Source organism: Sinohyriopsis cumingii, chromosome 2 (genome assembly GCF_028554795.1).
Source record: "Sinohyriopsis cumingii isolate HCF-2022 chromosome 2, ASM2855479v2, whole genome shotgun sequence".
Classification (NCBI taxonomy): Eukaryota; Metazoa; Mollusca; class Bivalvia; order Unionida; family Unionidae; genus Sinohyriopsis; species Sinohyriopsis cumingii.
In genome coordinates, this window is record NC_142962.1 from 134,729,728 (window position 1) to 134,746,875 (window position 17,148).

A 17,148-nucleotide genomic window follows, 5' to 3' on the forward strand; every position below is an offset into this window, starting at 1 on the left:
AGTCAATCCTTTCACTTTACACTTCGTGTGCACTTCTCCTTATTTGTCCCGGTATTGGTAGCCGTAATTTTTAGGACCGCCACTTGCGAAACTTAGAATCTTGTCGTCGGGGTGCTCGTCTGTCCAGGCTCCTAAACGGTCTCCTTCGATGTCAGGGTGCTGTTGACTCGGATGATCGATGTAAATGCAACTGTCCGTGTCAAAGTACAGGACACGTTCCCTTAACAGTTCTAAAGCTTCGTACAATTTTAAGCGAGCATGAGCTGTCACGTAAGCCGCAATGATGACATTTCCAAATGGGTCGGCTTCTACAAAGTCCAGATCTTCTTTGTAATTGACTAAGATCAAATCCTCACGAACGACGTCCACGTGTTTCATGTATTTGGTTTTGTCGTGAATCATCTGAAAGTAGCGGGAAGGTTCTGTCAAATATTCCGTCTTGGGTAAACAAGGTCGTTGTGCCATTTTACCACACAAGCAATTTAACATCACTTTGGCAAACGATCGCCTGCCTTCGTTTTTCTCGATGTGGTCTAAAGTAATGCCTTCTTGTGCCCAGTATTTCTCTTTGAATGTCTTTTGGTCTTCGGGTGTGTGACATCAGGAAGGATAGCCACTGGCTTCTTGCTTCAGTTTCAAAAAGGCATCCACGTAGTCGGCGAAAATGCCTTTCTGACTGGGGTCACCCTTGTGGTATTGTTGTGTCTTGGGAAAGTGACAAATTTCGTACACTTCTAACAGTTGGTATCCCATATCCAAAGCTTTGAACAATTCTACGCTGACCCAGGTTCCCGTCAAGGCACGTTCTTCCTGGGTGTGCTGACAAGGCTGGTCTTGGTTGCACGTTTCGGCACATGTACGACACAAGGGAAACATCAGTTTGTCTTGACAATGGTGAGGTAGCACGGGATGGTACAAGTCGGTGGGAGGCAAAACTTTACATTTGATCAAGCCTTCGTATTGTCGAATGTTTTTCAGGTCAATGTGTTCCGTTAACAATTGTGGGTGCCCTACAGGAAAGCGACAATATTTGCATACGTAGGGATACAGCGAACACACGTCCAAGTATTTGATTTCTTCTCCTTTCTCTTTGTCGACTTGGTACAGCAAACAGGTGGCATTAGTCCTTCCTCCGTACAAACTATCCCTCGGGTTCAGGGGGTCCATGAACTGGTAACTTTCCACGAGGCGTTTAAACTCGGGATCGGTTTTCAAACGGTAATCGTATTCGTGTTCCCACATTTCCACCACTTGGTATCCTTGCTGTTCTAACTTTAGGCGTCACTGACAAGTGTCCTGGTACAAGTCTTCCATGGTTCGATGTAAAAACTGATTTTTAGTGTTACGATCAGGGTAACAGATGGGACATCCGTGAAATAAGCAACAGTTAAACTCGTACACGATCTTGGGGTTTTCTAAGTCCCAACCATCGACCGAATACGTTCCGTTGGTCTTTTCGCCCCCCTCCGTTGCGGACATGCTGAATCCATTTGTCTTCTTTATCGCACAAGTAATGTAACCAGCATAGGGCTTTGACCGAGTACTGACGTTTGACAAAGTTGGTCGATTGAGGACTGATGACAGCCACGGTGTTTTCAGGCATGAATCGTTGTCGGTAGACTAAGGAACACGCTTTGGCAATGGTGCAAGCTTCTTTCAAAGGATCGACCCCTCCGTGTTCTATGAACAGTTCTCGAAATTTTCCACAGCAACGCCGTAAAATGTCCACATCGGAACGACAATACTTTAGCATTTCTCTCTGAAAGTCAAAAGGGTCGGAGGCATGGGTCTGGTACCAAGCATAGAAAGCTTCTCGTTGTTCGGTACGCATGTTGTCGGGGTCGTAATAGTGAGCCTCAGGCAAACGGGGAAGAACGGCATGTTGATTGGCTTCGGTATTGAAAAAGTGTGGAAAATACCCTTTAGTCATTTCTGTCATTCCAAACGTTTTAGGCATTCGACTCAAAGGCATGGCCAAGTAACTCATCGAATCTTTAAAGTATACTTGTCCCACTTGCATGAAAATGATTTTGGCTCCGTTCAAAGTCACTTTAGGACGTTCGGTGCCATGTTCCGTATAGTACCTCAAAAGAAACTGTCCATCTTATCCCGAGAAATTGTGAGCCATCACTGTGGCATGACGATGACAATCTCCGTAACGATCGATGTTCTCTTGGCTCCACGTCTTGTCGATGGGGTCTAAGACCCATCGGGCGAAATCGGCTAGCGTGTTCGGTCCTTTTAAAGATTTTTTCACGTCCTCCAGGAATCTTGCTGCAGTGAAGGCAATAACTCAAGATAGGTTCTTGAATGCACTTTTCACACGCTCGATGAGCCACGCAGAGATTAGGAATGTGAATGCCGGTCTCTTGCATGCATTCGAAATCGAAAAAGATGAAATTCCCTTTCTTCTTGTGACCATCATCTTTCTCTTGTTGGGGTTCGTATTTTTGCATGTAGCATTGGTGTTCCAAGTTCACGATTCGGTGACAAATGTGACATTTTTTCTTTCCTTGACATACGTGTGCCTTGGCATTATTGGTAAGTATGCCTTGTCCACAGGTAGGGCACAATTTCAGGAGTTGACAAGCACATTTCTTCTGTGAACCTTGTGTCTTCAAATGTTGTTGGTAGCAGGCAGGACTGACAAACGTGCGCAGACAAGCTGAACAATGCACTCGTTCTTGTCCTTCGTCCAGACAGGTTTGAGAAGCCAAACAACCTGAGCATTTCGATCCACAATGTTTGTGTTGCTCTCGATTGTTATAGCCATAGTCACATTTCTCACAGTAATAACCATATCCCAGGAATCCAGTGATACTGGTAATGGTATCGAAATGGTCATCGTGATGATAGAGGTGAATGTATTTTCCATCCTTAAGGTCTTTCCCTCGAAACAACAGAGGCCCGCGCACTTCTTGAGGGTACACTTTCAAGGTGTATCGTGGAGCTAGGACATCTTGCAATTTTTGCATCTCAGGAATGCCACAGGGTGTGTCTTTGGACAGTCCGGCTTGTTGTAACAGGAGTTCTGCTTCATTTCGTTGTTTGGCTCGGTTGGATTGTTGAATAGTTTTCCAGGTTCTTTTCCATTCTACCGTGTCGTTCTTGTCGGCATAGGTTCGTCCCACCACGATAGCCCTGGCTAAACACATCTAGTCTTGAGAATTGTGAATTTGGACGAGGCTCTTTTTGGTGCTGCGAAGACCGTTCATCAATAATATTTTTCTGTGTTGTCCGGTCCCTTGAGGAGGAGAGACGTGGGTCATGTCCAGTGTGGCTTTTCCATCGGTGATGTCAAACTGGTCATTGGATTGTTGCACGTGTTGAATCTTGTCCATGACTTTGGAAGCTGTCAATTCTGCAGGGCTGCTAAACTCGATCCAAACAGGGGATTTCAAGCCGTCGTGTTGTATGGAAAGTCTCAAGCAATCGTATTCTTTGGGTTGACATTGTCGCTTGAGTGTGGTGAGCAAAGAATCCCACATCTCGGTGATTAACCCTTCTGCTTTCTCTAACGGTACTTCGGACTTGAAATCTTTAAACTTCACCGTGTATTTGTAAGCCGTGGTTCTAAATTTTCTAGAGGGACGCTTTTCCGTCTCTTGAATGGAATAGTACTTTTCAGGGTTGACTAAGGGTTGTGAACTTTGTTTAGAGGAAAACTCTCTGGGTTTGGATTCTGGTTCACTCATGTCCTCTTCAAAATCACGGCATGAATTTGTGCCAAGACTTCAACCATGGTAGTAGGAGGCGATAGATCACGTTTCTGTCTCTTACTTTCTTCTTCTCCTTTCTTCTCGATTGGATTGGATCGTTTCATCTTGACTGCAAAAAGTCAAATGACTTAAATTTAAACACCATGGGTTACTTATTGACAGGACAGACCAGCGTATATAAAGGGTTTGTGTCTTGTCCTTCCGCTATTCATTTCACTCTCAAACCCAGCACAACGATGGACGAGACTACACAGATCGAACTTTTCATCAGAGCTTTGCGAGGGGTCATCCGAAAATTTTCTTCAGACCAGCCGAGGGACTACTCACCCTCCTATCGAGATAAAAGTCAAGATACTTGCTATATCTGTCAGAAGAAAGGGCATTGGTCTTCAGAGTGTCCAGACCGTCAACAATTCAAAACAGGGGTTAAAAGAGACAAAAGTCAAGATACCTGTTATCATTGTCAAGAAAAAGGACACTGGTCTCCAGATTGCCCTAAGAAACAACAGGAGCAAGAAGAAGAGGGGAGTGATGGAGAGGAAGAACAGGAAGAAAGCAGACAGGTGAAGAAACAGAAACAGGAGAAAAAAAGAAGAAGGGAAGAAAGTGAGGAGGAAGAGGAGGAAAAAGGTGTGAAAGTGAAGACATTTAAAAAAAAGAGAGAAAGAAGACAGAGAAAAGAAGAAGCCTATGAACTTTTTAAAATGTTATGTGGTGTTGTGAACTGAATTGTAAAATTTGTACCAGAAAAGAAAGTCTATAAAAAGTAAGTGTCTCTTGGTTTTGATTTTTAGAATAAGGCTCTACGCTCACACACTCCATCACTCACACGTACACTAGGGGTAAATAAGGTTATTTTTTGAGTTTTAATTGATGTTGGCAAATTGAAATATTATTTCTTTTCAAGAGACATGGGTGGCCCTGAAAAGGGCATTTCGGTCTTGTGGGTTTTAAACAACAAAACTTAGGAAGCAATCAACTTTAACTGCCTTAAGCCTTTGCCACGGCCAAGGCCTACTTCTGGACTGCGTACTGTCGATGATGATGATGATTTCATAGAAATAATTAAGGGTGGTACGGTAGGTGTTGTCACAGGGTTGGATTGTTTAGCTCTTGAAGGTCTTTTTCTCTTCGGTCGTAACAAAGAAGTCTGTTACATTTGTTTCAGACTTCTTAACTCCGCTAAAATGTCCAACAGTATCGTGACCGTTTGACTTTCACCCTCTTGTTTCTTGGCTGCTTCTTCTTGTTGTTTCTTTCTTACCTCTTCTTCTTGTTGCTGTTGCTGTAGGAGAAAAGCTTGTTCCGCTTCCTTTTGCTATTGTATAAATTTCTCCAATTCTTCTTTCTGTCTTTGTTTAAAATTCTCCACGTGTGGTAAAGAAGGAGAAGGTGGCGAAGGTTACGGAAGAAATTCTTGCGAAAGAAAATCCACAAAATCCCAATTTACCTCTTCTGGAAGTAAGTCCGGGTTCCCTTGGGTAGTCTCCACGACTGGTGTACCCCAATTCACGGTCTTCTGAGTTTGCGCCATGTTTATGCTCACTGTGTCGCATGGATTGACTGCGCACAAACGCTAGTGCCTCTATATAGGACATGTGACGTCACGGACTGCTTTCTTCCGATTGGACAAAGGGTGACTGAATTTTGTAACGCGTGTTTGGATTGGTCAATGAACTCAATCCGTTTCAATCCTTCCTCTCCCTATAAATAAGCGCAGTTCACTGCATTCCTTCACCTGTTCTCGGCACCCCAACATGTGGACCACAGTTGAATCGTCTACTTTAATCTCATCGATGATGTTCCGGACGGACATACCGATGTATGTCCGATCCAAGTGGACTATTGTCCATAGGACAGACACAAGCCTGTGGATGAGAAGGATTTACGTGGAGAGGCAAGGATGCCTAAAGAGGGTGTTAGTATATGGTCCTGAAGTCAGACGTAGTTTAAGGAAAAGAAGAACATCTCAAAGATGCCCTCTATGTGAACAGTAGGGTATGTTAACATAAACCCAAAGGCCCTTTTCAGGGCCACTCATAGGTCTCGAAAAGATATTCCCTTTCATGCCTAATTTTTTTAAACAAATGTCTATTGTCTATTTTGTGTGTGTGTGTGTGTGTGTGTGTGTGTGTGTGTGTGTGTGTTGCATATCCATCTCCCCTGTTCAATTTCCCTTGACGCTATACAGACCCACCCTGTTCAATTTCCCTTGACGCTAAACAGTCCCACGATCTATTCCCATGTTAAATTCCCCTTGACGCTATAGAGTCCCACCCTGTTCAATTTCCCTTGACGCTAAACAGTCCCATATTCCCATGTTAAATTCCCCTTGACGCTATATCGTCCCAGGGGTTTTCGTAATGTTAAATTTCCCATTGACGCTAAACAGTCCCAGGGTGGTTTTTAATAGTAAGTCCCATTGACGATGAATCGTCCCACTTCACTACTCCTAACCCTTCAGTGGTTTGATAGCCGTCTTTAAATGGCAGTTCACTGATTATATTTATTTAGTAACTGAATACACAGATAAATAAATAAAACTCTTATTAAAAAAGGGGAACTCATACGGAGAATTAGTATTATCTGCGAATAACAAAAATAACACTGGTCTACAATTTTTAGAAGTCGTCTGCTTCAGAGATAAAATGTGCTATTTATTATGGATTTTGATGTGCTGAATTAAAATATGACAATTAAAATAAGTGATTTGCAACTGTTTCCAATATATTTCAGTTTTTAGATTCTACGTCTATGTATAGTGTGTAGATAGTACAGTTTTAATCATAAATTGTAAACTTAGGTCTTTTGATGTGTTTAAGGTTGTTTTATATGATAATATTTCACCTGCCCTGTTTATGTAACACTTTTTAAAAGAAAGGGCTATACTGTATCAATACAATTTATTATGAAACAAGAGGCAAATGATATTGTGCATGTATAAGTACATAGTTCAGAGTCTACTCTGCGCTTCTTGGCTTGTCTCTTGTATTCATTAATTGGAGCATCTCTTGTCACTGTCCAGCAATAGTATGCAAACATTGATGGGCTCCATTTGCCCTGATAGCGTTTCTCCTATGTTGCAATGTCCTGGTGAAATATGTTGCCATGCTCCGCAGCTCGGTGGAAAAAATCTAGATGAAAGTGCAAAAAATGTATCTTTAGTGACATGTTGCAACCAAAGCTTTCGTATGCCTTGAAGAGGTTTTCCACAAATTCACTGTAGTTGTCTGCCTTGTTGTTTCCGAGAAAATGTGTTCCCACTAACTAGAAGGCTTTCCTTGCCGTCTTTTCCTTGCCACCCAGCGCACGGTCAAATGCCTCATCTCGAAGAACTTCACGAATCTGAGGACTAACAAAGACACCTACCTTTATCTTAGCTTCACTTAACCTTGGAAAGTTTCCACGGAGGTACTTGAAAGCTACTTGTGTTTTGTCCATGGCCTTGACGAAGTTCTTCATCAGAGCCAGCTTGATGTGCAAGGGTAGTAACAAAATCTTCCTTGATTCAACAAATGTTGGATGCTGAACACTTTTAGTCCCAGGCTCCAATGGCTGTCAGAGTGGATAATCAATCTTGATATAGTGGGAATCTCTCGCACGACTATCCCATTCGAAGAGAAAACAGCAGTACTTTGTGTATCCAGTCCGCAGACCAAGCAAGTGAACATGAACCTTCAAATCGCCACAAAGTTTATGCACCTCAAAAGTTGTTTCATGTTTTCATAGGTTTCCTTAATATGAACTGTATGACCCAAACATCGCCATTATGCAGCAAAACAGATTTAAGACTCGTCTTTGATGAACCAATGAACAGTCTCCACTCATCTGAACGATGCTGAGGGCTGCTATCACACCATCGATGTTGTTGCTGGCTACAAGATCACCTTCCATGAAGAAGAATGGGACAAGATCCTTTTGATGGTAACGGAACATGGAAACCCTAATATCACCTGCCAGTGGATTCCACTGATGTAGTCTAGATCCCAACTACTCTGCCTTACTCTTGGATAGTTCCAAATCCCTGACAAGTTCATTCAGTTCACATTGTGTAATGAGGTGTGGTTCAGAGGAGGATGGACATAGGTCATGCGACATTGATGGTTTAGGACTAGACGTTTCATCCTCTTCCTCGTCTAACTCAAGTGAGAATGATTCTGGTGCATCAGGAACCGGCAGACCTTCTCCGTGGGGTACTGAGCGTAGAGCTGATGCAATGTTTGCACAGTCCACTTTTTTTCTTCTTTGACATACCTTTCCCAACTGGAGGCACTATGCAGGAGTAAAAGTTGCGGATATGATCTGTTGTCTCTCTCCTAATCATTGGCACTGCAAAAGGCATAGATTTCCTTTTCCTGTTCAACCACTGGCAAAGTTCTGTTGCACAAGTGCTGTAGCATATTTGTGGGGCCCACCTCTTGTCCTGATCTCCAATTTTGCAGTCGAAATAAAGCTGATAGGCTTTCTTAACCATAGTGGTTACAATGCGTTTTTTGTGATGCAAAAGTCACTTCACCGCAAACATAGCAGAAGTTATCTACATTGTTCACACAAGTACGAGGCATCTCTGCTCACTTTGACTAAACAGAAATGTGTCTCTTTGCAAAATCAAACACTAGCAAATAAGAGAACACGACACCGTATGATTTTTAGAGCTGATATAGGGCAATTTGTTAAGCAGAGTGATGGCAGCATAATTACGATTGCATCATCCATAACTTCTAGGAATACAATGATGCAATTCATATCATGTGTGATCCAATACCAGTTTCAGATTGCATCATTCATTGTTGTGCCTAAAAAGCAGGTATTGTCCAAACCCAGCCATAGATTTATTCATGGCTCCAGTCAAAGATGTATTTTAGTCATTTCTGGTTTAAATTGAGATCCATTCCCTTTATAGCTCACTTATCCTACGCTATTTCAAAGTCAAGGGTCGTATATACTGACCCAGAATCATATCTTTAAAACTAGAACCAATGAACAATTTTAAGCATCATTTTCGTTCTTAGTGACCCAGAATTAGTAACGTTTGACTACATTTATTTCGGAAGCATTTTGTCTGTAGACCAGTGTAATGTGACAGGTGAAATTTGTAGATCCATAAAATAACCACTTGTTATTAGTGAAACGTGACATTACAATTCAAGTTTGGTTGAAATAGACAAAGCAAGAAGATGTCAACGACTTTGTGGTGAACCAAATTGTACAAACATTATTTATTTTTTTATTAATCCAGTTTATTTTTTTATGTTTTCTTTGAATAATTTCTGGAAGTGCCCTTTAAATCTTGCCATTACCAAGGACACTGTTCACAAGCAGTGGTGTAGCTAGTATATTTAAGACCCTATGCAAAGCTTAAAGATGGGCCCTCCACAATATTAATACATAAGTAGTGTGGTGGGGCTGTATACGGACACTGGAAAATCCAGTCAAAAAGGTCGTGAGGCTGTATACGGACAAGATTTATACGGACAAAAGGTTGGGACTATATACGAAAAAAGGTTGGAATTGTATAGTGACAATAGGAATGGAACAGGTGAGGTGACGTCATGGTACTGGCCACTGGCAACAATGTTGCAAGGGGCTGACCTCAATCGGAGCAAACAGCGGGAAAGCAACATAGAACGCTTGGCGGGGCGGGACTGGCGGGACATGGACATATATAACACATACAACATACAGACAGAGATTGATGAACATCAAACACATATATGGAAAGAGAATAAATATCTTTTTGATGCATATGAGTGGCCCTGAAAAGGACCTTTGGTTTTCTTGTTCTAATTTATTTTTTTCCTCCACCAACTTCTTATTTTATGTCCTACATCTCGTCTTCTTTTTCTTCTCCTGGTTCTCCTTCTCTTGTTTCGCCTCATCCTCTTTTTTCCTTTAATCTTTTGCTTCCTCTTTTTCAATTTCTCATTCCATGCTCTCATTTGTTTTCTGTCTTATTCATCCTCCTTGTCCTCTTTTACTTTTTTCATCAGCTCTCTCACAATATTTCTTTCGTTTTCTTTACAGTGTTAGTCTCCATCTCAGCCCTGTGGAAGATATAAACACCTTACTCCAACTTCATCATAAAATCCTGTACTATTCCCAGGTCATATATTGCCTCTTGTAATATTTTCATGACGTCTATTTGGTTTGAAGCCATCCTCTTTGAGTATTTTGTGTAGAATGGCGCGAATGACTGATTGACTATTTGGAATAACGTCGTTTTCGCCCGTCAGGGCATGTACAAACAGTTAATGCCATCAAAGCTGGCTGCTTAATTAATCCTGGGGGAAGGAATTAGTGCCTCATCCCCCAGGCATGTATGTGTTCATAGAACACTGATTAATTAGGCCTGCAGGTCTTGGGACTAATAAGACCCTAACTACCTGAATGAAGGGCCGTCATGAATGGGAATGAACCCAACACGCACTCATGTTCTAAGATGAATTCCAGTCTGCCACAACTGAGCAAGGTAGCAAGGGTGTCAAACAAGGCAGTATGTGACGCCAGTAGCGATTGATTGCCACTGTGACGTCACATCGGGACATCAAGCTTTGCACGGGTGGAAATGGTTCCAATCCCCGTCGATGTACGATGTCCGAGAGAGGCAGGAGAGGCAAGGAACCCAGCAAGCCAGCCATGAATGTCGTGTACTCCCAGAAAAACCAGCTCGTACTTATTTCAGATCTAATCCGGTTATGTAAATGGACAATAAAATGCCAATAATGTGTAAGCCACCTGTACAGATGTTCAAAACGGCTGAGTCAGAAATGTTGAAAATGATTCATTCTAAGTTGGAATTTAGTGTACAAAGCGTACATTCGATATACTAATTAAATACCAATCAATAAAGTCGAAATGACTTGTAAATAGTTTGTATCACGCATAAGAGAATAAAATTTTGATGGCGGTAACGAAACAAATCAAATTAGGTTTTATTGTTAAAGTATGTATTTTCAAATAGGTTCTCTAGCCAAAATGAGAACCAGCATCATTCAACCAGGCAACTTTGAAAGTAACTCGGTTATACATCTTGAGTTTCAGGGATGTCTCAGCTTGTCGGGATATGGTCTCAGATAAAGTCTGCCATCTTTTCCCAGTCATGATACTTTTCAGTCTCAGCGTTAATACTGTGCTAATAACGCTGTCCACAACATAAAGTCGCAGCTCTTTTGTCTGTGTAGGCCCGACGAGGTAAGTAGACAGGTACCCGCGAGCAGCTTGCACGTGTATATTTGCCACGTTCCCTTTTCTGCTATTTTAATGTTTCGTCATGGCCCATGTGCAGCACACTTTGTCGCTCCTATTTCTTCCCCTTTCGTATGATGGTCGGCACTCCGGTTAATTCCTTTAGACATCTCCTAGGGTATTCCTGCACTATTCCTGGCTGTCCCGGGCAAATAAGTAGTCCATGTTTGGCTGGTGACTCATCATTATCCCTTATCTTCGCGGGAAATCTCATAGCCGCCACACGGGCGACAGGACGTAGTGCTCCGCAATGTTGCCTGGTAGACGTCCTCTTGCTAAATGAATGCCGCTAATAACGGACGCTTGATTTAAATTTGTCAAGCACGGGGGTTAAGGAAAACATCCCTTTTACTCACTTCACATATTATCTACTATCCACACAGACATACGCGAACTCATACTAATACACACTCTACTATCCACACAAAAGGGAAGGAAAACAAACCCCAAATATACTATCCACATATGGGAAGAAGAAGAAGAAAAAAAGAAAACAATCACAAATATACTATCCACACACGGGAAGAAGGAAAAACAATCACAATATACTATCCACAAACCCCAAATATACTATCGGCACACAGGAAGGAGAAGAAAAAAAAAACAACACAAAATCTACGACCCACACAGATGGGAGAGAAAACAAACCCAAAATATACTATGCACATACGGGAAGGAGAAAGAAAAAAAAACAAAACAATTATACTATCAACACAGAAGTGAGGAAAACAAACTCCATCTACTATCCACAGAAACGTACTCGCACTCATGCATACACAGTATCTACTATTCACAAAAACATACGCTAGCACATACATACATACATACATACATACGTGCATACATACATAAACATACACACACACACACAATTACATCAGAAAGGAGTCAGTGTTTAAAATCACACTGCTCCATATATACACCAATTGGCAATTAGAATAGCCTCCTAGAGATATGGGTAGCCGGGGGGGGGGGGGGCTTTAGCTGCACCAGCTTAATGGTGACACCTCCAAGGCCGAGCATCACAGACACAACGCCGACTCCAATCGTTGTCTCAATTGATTGTTATGGTTGGAAGCGCAGACGGGGCTTGAGTGGCTTCACTATCCGACTCCTCCTTCGTCTATTTTGCACCCGTGGATGTTGTGGTCGCTGAGACTCCCACTCTTGTCTTTGCCTCTCCAATTACACGTCCCAATTTTCTATCTGGGGAACCACGGGTCTTGCTGGTGATAGTGGCTGTGGTGCTTGTCGCTGGGTCGATGTCCTCACCATAGGCTGGACTTGGCTGGTCTGTCTCGGGATGAGGTGAGGTAAGATAGGTTTTTTTCTTTTCCTCCTCTTTCTTTTTTCTCTTCTCCTCTTCCATTTCTATTTTTGCACTTTCTTCTATGGCCTCCATGGCCAGCTCGTCCAGGAGGCACCGGGCGTACTCCAGGTGCATATTAAGTTCCAAGAGTTTTGTGAGTCTACTCGTCTTCTTTCAGTTGATGAATCAACGGCGGGGAGCCAGACTGACGAATTCTTTCGTGCAGAAAAATATCCCGTTACCAAAACGTACAAGACCCATATTATCACAACTAACTACAAACACAACCACATACATATTTTTTGACAAGCTACGAAAACAAAGTAAAGACACACTTCTATTTTTTATACATAAAACAAAGAAATGAAGTGCTTATAGACACATACAATAATATTATATGGCAAATGAACTAGTATCTCTTTTCTAAAGTATTGGGGTAGACCTAAAAAGGGCTGTTTTTGTGGACGGAGAGTTATGGCAATCTTTTATCGTCTAAGATTTCGTCCCCGTCTAGCGGCAGGCTTTCCCACAGGATAGGGTCTGCTTCTTCGGAAAGAGAAGGAGAACTCTTTAGTGTCTACACGGCAGTCGACAAATCCTGTATGGTTCCTGTTGTTGTTGCTGCTGCTGTCTCTGCTTCTGGAGTCTGTACTTCTCCGTCCATTCTTCTTTCTCCTTGATTACCTCTCTGAAGAGCTCTTCTATCAGATCTTCGGTCCCTTTCAACATTCTGACATTCTCTATCTCTTCAGGCTTGGGTATCAGGCTTTGCCTGACACGATGTAAATTCACGTAAGCTTCGTTCAGCTTGGCTAGTCTTGAACACATCTTCATAGGAATATGAGTCAACAATGGATGGCTAGACTTACTTACTTGCTTGTATCGAATTAACGAAGTTTTCGTCAAACAAATACGTCGCTTTTATTCATGCACAGCAGGATATTTAACTACTCATGGGGGAAGGAATGAGTGCCTCATCCCCCAGGCATTTATGTGTTCACATAACACTGTTTAATTCATCCTTCAGGTCGTAGGACTATTTCAGCCCCTAACGACCACAATGAAGGCTATCCATGAGTGGGAATAAACCCAACACGCACTCATGTTAAGTAATGAATTTAAGTCTGCCATCACTGAGTATAGGTGTCAACCAAAGCAGTATGTGACGCCAGTAGCGAGTGGTCGCAACTATGACGTCACATCGGGACACCCAGGTTTAGACGGGTGGAAATGGTTCCACATCTCCGTCGTGGTACATAAGTCCGGTAGAGGCAATGGAAACATGCGCAAACGACACAAAGCCCTGGAATACCAACACGTACTAACCAAATCTAGTTCAGTTATTTAATGGACAATAAAAATACTAATAATGTGTAAGCCACCTGGGAAATTAATCAAATAAATTAAGTTAAACAAAATTAAAAAATGATTCATTAATAAAGTTTGGATTTTGTGTACAGAGTGTACATTCAATAAATGAATAAATACCGATCAGCGAAGTCAAAATGACTTCTGCATATTTTGTATCACGAATAATGACTAATAGGAGGATAAAATTATTGATGGCTGTAACGAAATAGATCAAATTAGTTTTTTAAAATAAAGATATTATCAAAAACGGCTTTCAGCCAAATGAAAACCGAACATTCAAGCAGTATGTCAGTAAATCTCGCTTCATCTGTTGCTGCTTCTCAAGGCATCATCCGGAATGGAAGTTGCTCCGGTTTACAAGGCTACTCATATTCCTTTCTATGGCGACAACTCGACACTGGCTCGGGATAACCTCGTGTCTGGTGCCTTTCCATTAACTCCTATGGTGCAACGTCGTTTCATCAGGCAGCCCAGTTCTTTATCGCTAGCTTACTACCACTCGGTTTCTGGTGGGGCCTCGCACTGGCTACCTCCGTTTTGGTTGCCTCGTGTTCTGGCTCTCCTCCATTTATCCGTTGAGGCTGTACAGCGACTTCTTTATATCTGAAGCTGATTTCCATGATGGGTTGCTCGACAGAAGCAGGAGGCTACCACGTTATGGCCACGTTGTTTTGTAGTGGTCCTATGTGCGGCACGCTTTGCCGGCTTTTCGCTCCTCCACCCATTCATGAGCCTCCGATATTCCGGTCCTGCCTTCTCTGTGTCTACCGCCTGAATGTACAGCAAGGGTGGCTTTCCAGCGAAGAATTACAGCACTACTCTTAGTCGTCCCAGGCAAACATATCGGTCCATGTTTGGCTGGTGGCTCATCATTTCATCAATCTTCATGATATATAGCCGCCACGCAGACGCCAAGATGCAGTGCTCCGTGATGTTAGCTGGTCGACGTCCTCTTGCTGAATGATGATGGTCAGACTATCTATCTATGTTGAATTTATAGAGGATTGCGCTCTTTCGAGCATGTACCTCTGATTTGTGCCTACATGGTAGGCTATTTAAGTGCTCCAAGGGGAAGGAATAGGAGCCACTTCCCCCAGGCATTTATGCACTCAAAGAGCACTTTTTAACTGAAGTTTGATCAGACTGGAGGCTGCTTTGCTTGACATGGTTCAAGCGCGAACGCGATAGAAAACATCCCTACGATATTGTGTTGGGTCGGAACGCTGAGTGTTGATTTTAGGGTGAGGGATAGAGAGAAGTCAAAGAACATGTGTCATGATAAAAACTGAAAACAAACGACTGACACATTTGTTCAAAACACAACATTTTTATTCAAATAACTAACAACCAACAATTAACCATGAAACATTTTTATCTTCAAACAAACAAACAAATATTTTTAAATTAACAATCTATTTTTGACTAGGTTGACAACTTTATGAAGTTAAGCTAGACTTCCACTGATGAAAGTCATTGGGCCATTGATGTGCACTATGTTTCATAGCTAAAGACAAATGATAATCATAATGGTCACAAAACCATCGATCTATTTTGTCATCGTTTCTAGAAGAGTGACGATCAAAATAAGTCACTAAATGTTCTAAAGAATATCCAAGACTGCGTTGATGAAGAAAATACAATATAGTCCACACACCATGGAATCTGTGCCTTGTAATTTCACATTATTGAATCGTGTCGTCTGGACGTTTCTTCTCATAAAATCGATGATGTCGTCTTCCAAAAGTGGCAATCCATACGAATCAAAATACTCCACACAACCATCACGGGGAAGGTAGACGGCTACCCAGTGGGTTTCTGGAAGATGACTGTCGTCCGTGTTGATGACATAAGCTTGATGGTCTTGAGGTTTGCGATGCGGCAGTTCATCTTTGGCACACACGACATGATTCCAAGAAGCAGTGTACAAACTGTTATTCAAAAGGTAAAGTTCCCAGGTATCCATTTTTGTGTTGCTTTGTTTTTCTTTTCTTTTTTTTTACAAGTAATTGTAAGTCATCAATTCAACCCGAACTCTTTGTTTGAAAATCTCTGACAAGTAACCGTTTGTTTCTTCGCTTCCTCCCGCACTGTCTGCGCGTAGACCTTTTAAAAACTGAATTACCACACGAATTTGGCCGGATTGTAAAGGGTGTAAATATCCCTCGTCGCTGCCTTGGTCTGGAATGAAATCAAAAGCTCACAAAGCAAAGCCTCCTGCGCAATTTTCGTACGTAATGCCATTACTGGTGTTGGTCCCTAACTGTCCGGTGGCTTTGTAAAGGGATAAGTACGATCTCGAGTAATTCTTCTCGTTACCCAACTTAAGTTCGAAAAGTCTGGTACACAAGGCCTTGCCATCGCGACTGACTTCGATCTTGGACACTTTGTAATGCTTCACTCGAAAGGATTTTCATTGTTCGTTCCACTGAAGGCTGAATTCTTGACGATGCCAATGATTAAACGTTTGGGTAACTGACCTTGGAACAGATGATCTTCGATCATGGATAGCTGTCCAGCGGGAATGGTAAAAGTTTTCACTTCCACGCGTCGTGTCGGATACTTGGTGGTAGTTCTGCTCAAAGTGGCACATAGAGTCTGGCTTCTTGGATCATGGTTTTGTACTCGTTGGCATTAGCCATCAAATGGAAAGCGGCACTGCTCATATTCACTCTCAGGCGGACATCCACCCCGTTCAGCAAATGCAAACTAGTCCGAGTTTCCTCTGACCCTTGCCACCCCATTTTTTGATATTTGGACATTTATGTCGGGGTGTAGGGTCAGAGCGCACTCCTTATCGGAAAGTTGGAATTCGTGGACATCATTTGCTGTCCGGCATGGGGTAGCCGCTTTCTAGCCGACCCAGCACATTTGAACGACCTTTCATCGAGATATACCTGCATGAAATCGATAGGAATATGATTCATTTTTTCAGAAATTGCGATAATAGCATTCGTTATGTCTTTAATCCGCTGATACACGAGACGAAAGTACATCGTTGCTAAAATTTGACCTGGATCTGGCCATGTGTATTCCTAGTCACGTGACTACACAATTCTCGCAACCTACATCTCAATGGTATCAGAGATCATACAGTCACGTGATATCAACAACAGACCATTTCTAGTATTGCTGTAGGAAAACAAATCGAACATATAAATAAGTCATGTAATTTTTATAGAAAAAAAAGAAAAACATAAACGTCTCAAAATATTTATTGTGAAAACAACGACGAAAATCTGTAAATGTTGCAGAAATTTAAAGACAACCAGATTCACTACGAAGAGCACGTGTCAATGTGGTAGTCACGTGACACCAACAAAGACACATCTCTGACACGTGCTCGGTACTTCTTGAAAATGGTCTACTCCACCCTTTCGCGATACCGACAGGTTTCTGTTCGTTGTTCTCAGAATAAATATGTTGAGAATTAAGTGTGCATTATATTTATTTACAAACATCAAGTGACTTCTATATAATATATCGAAATTATATGCACAACAACTT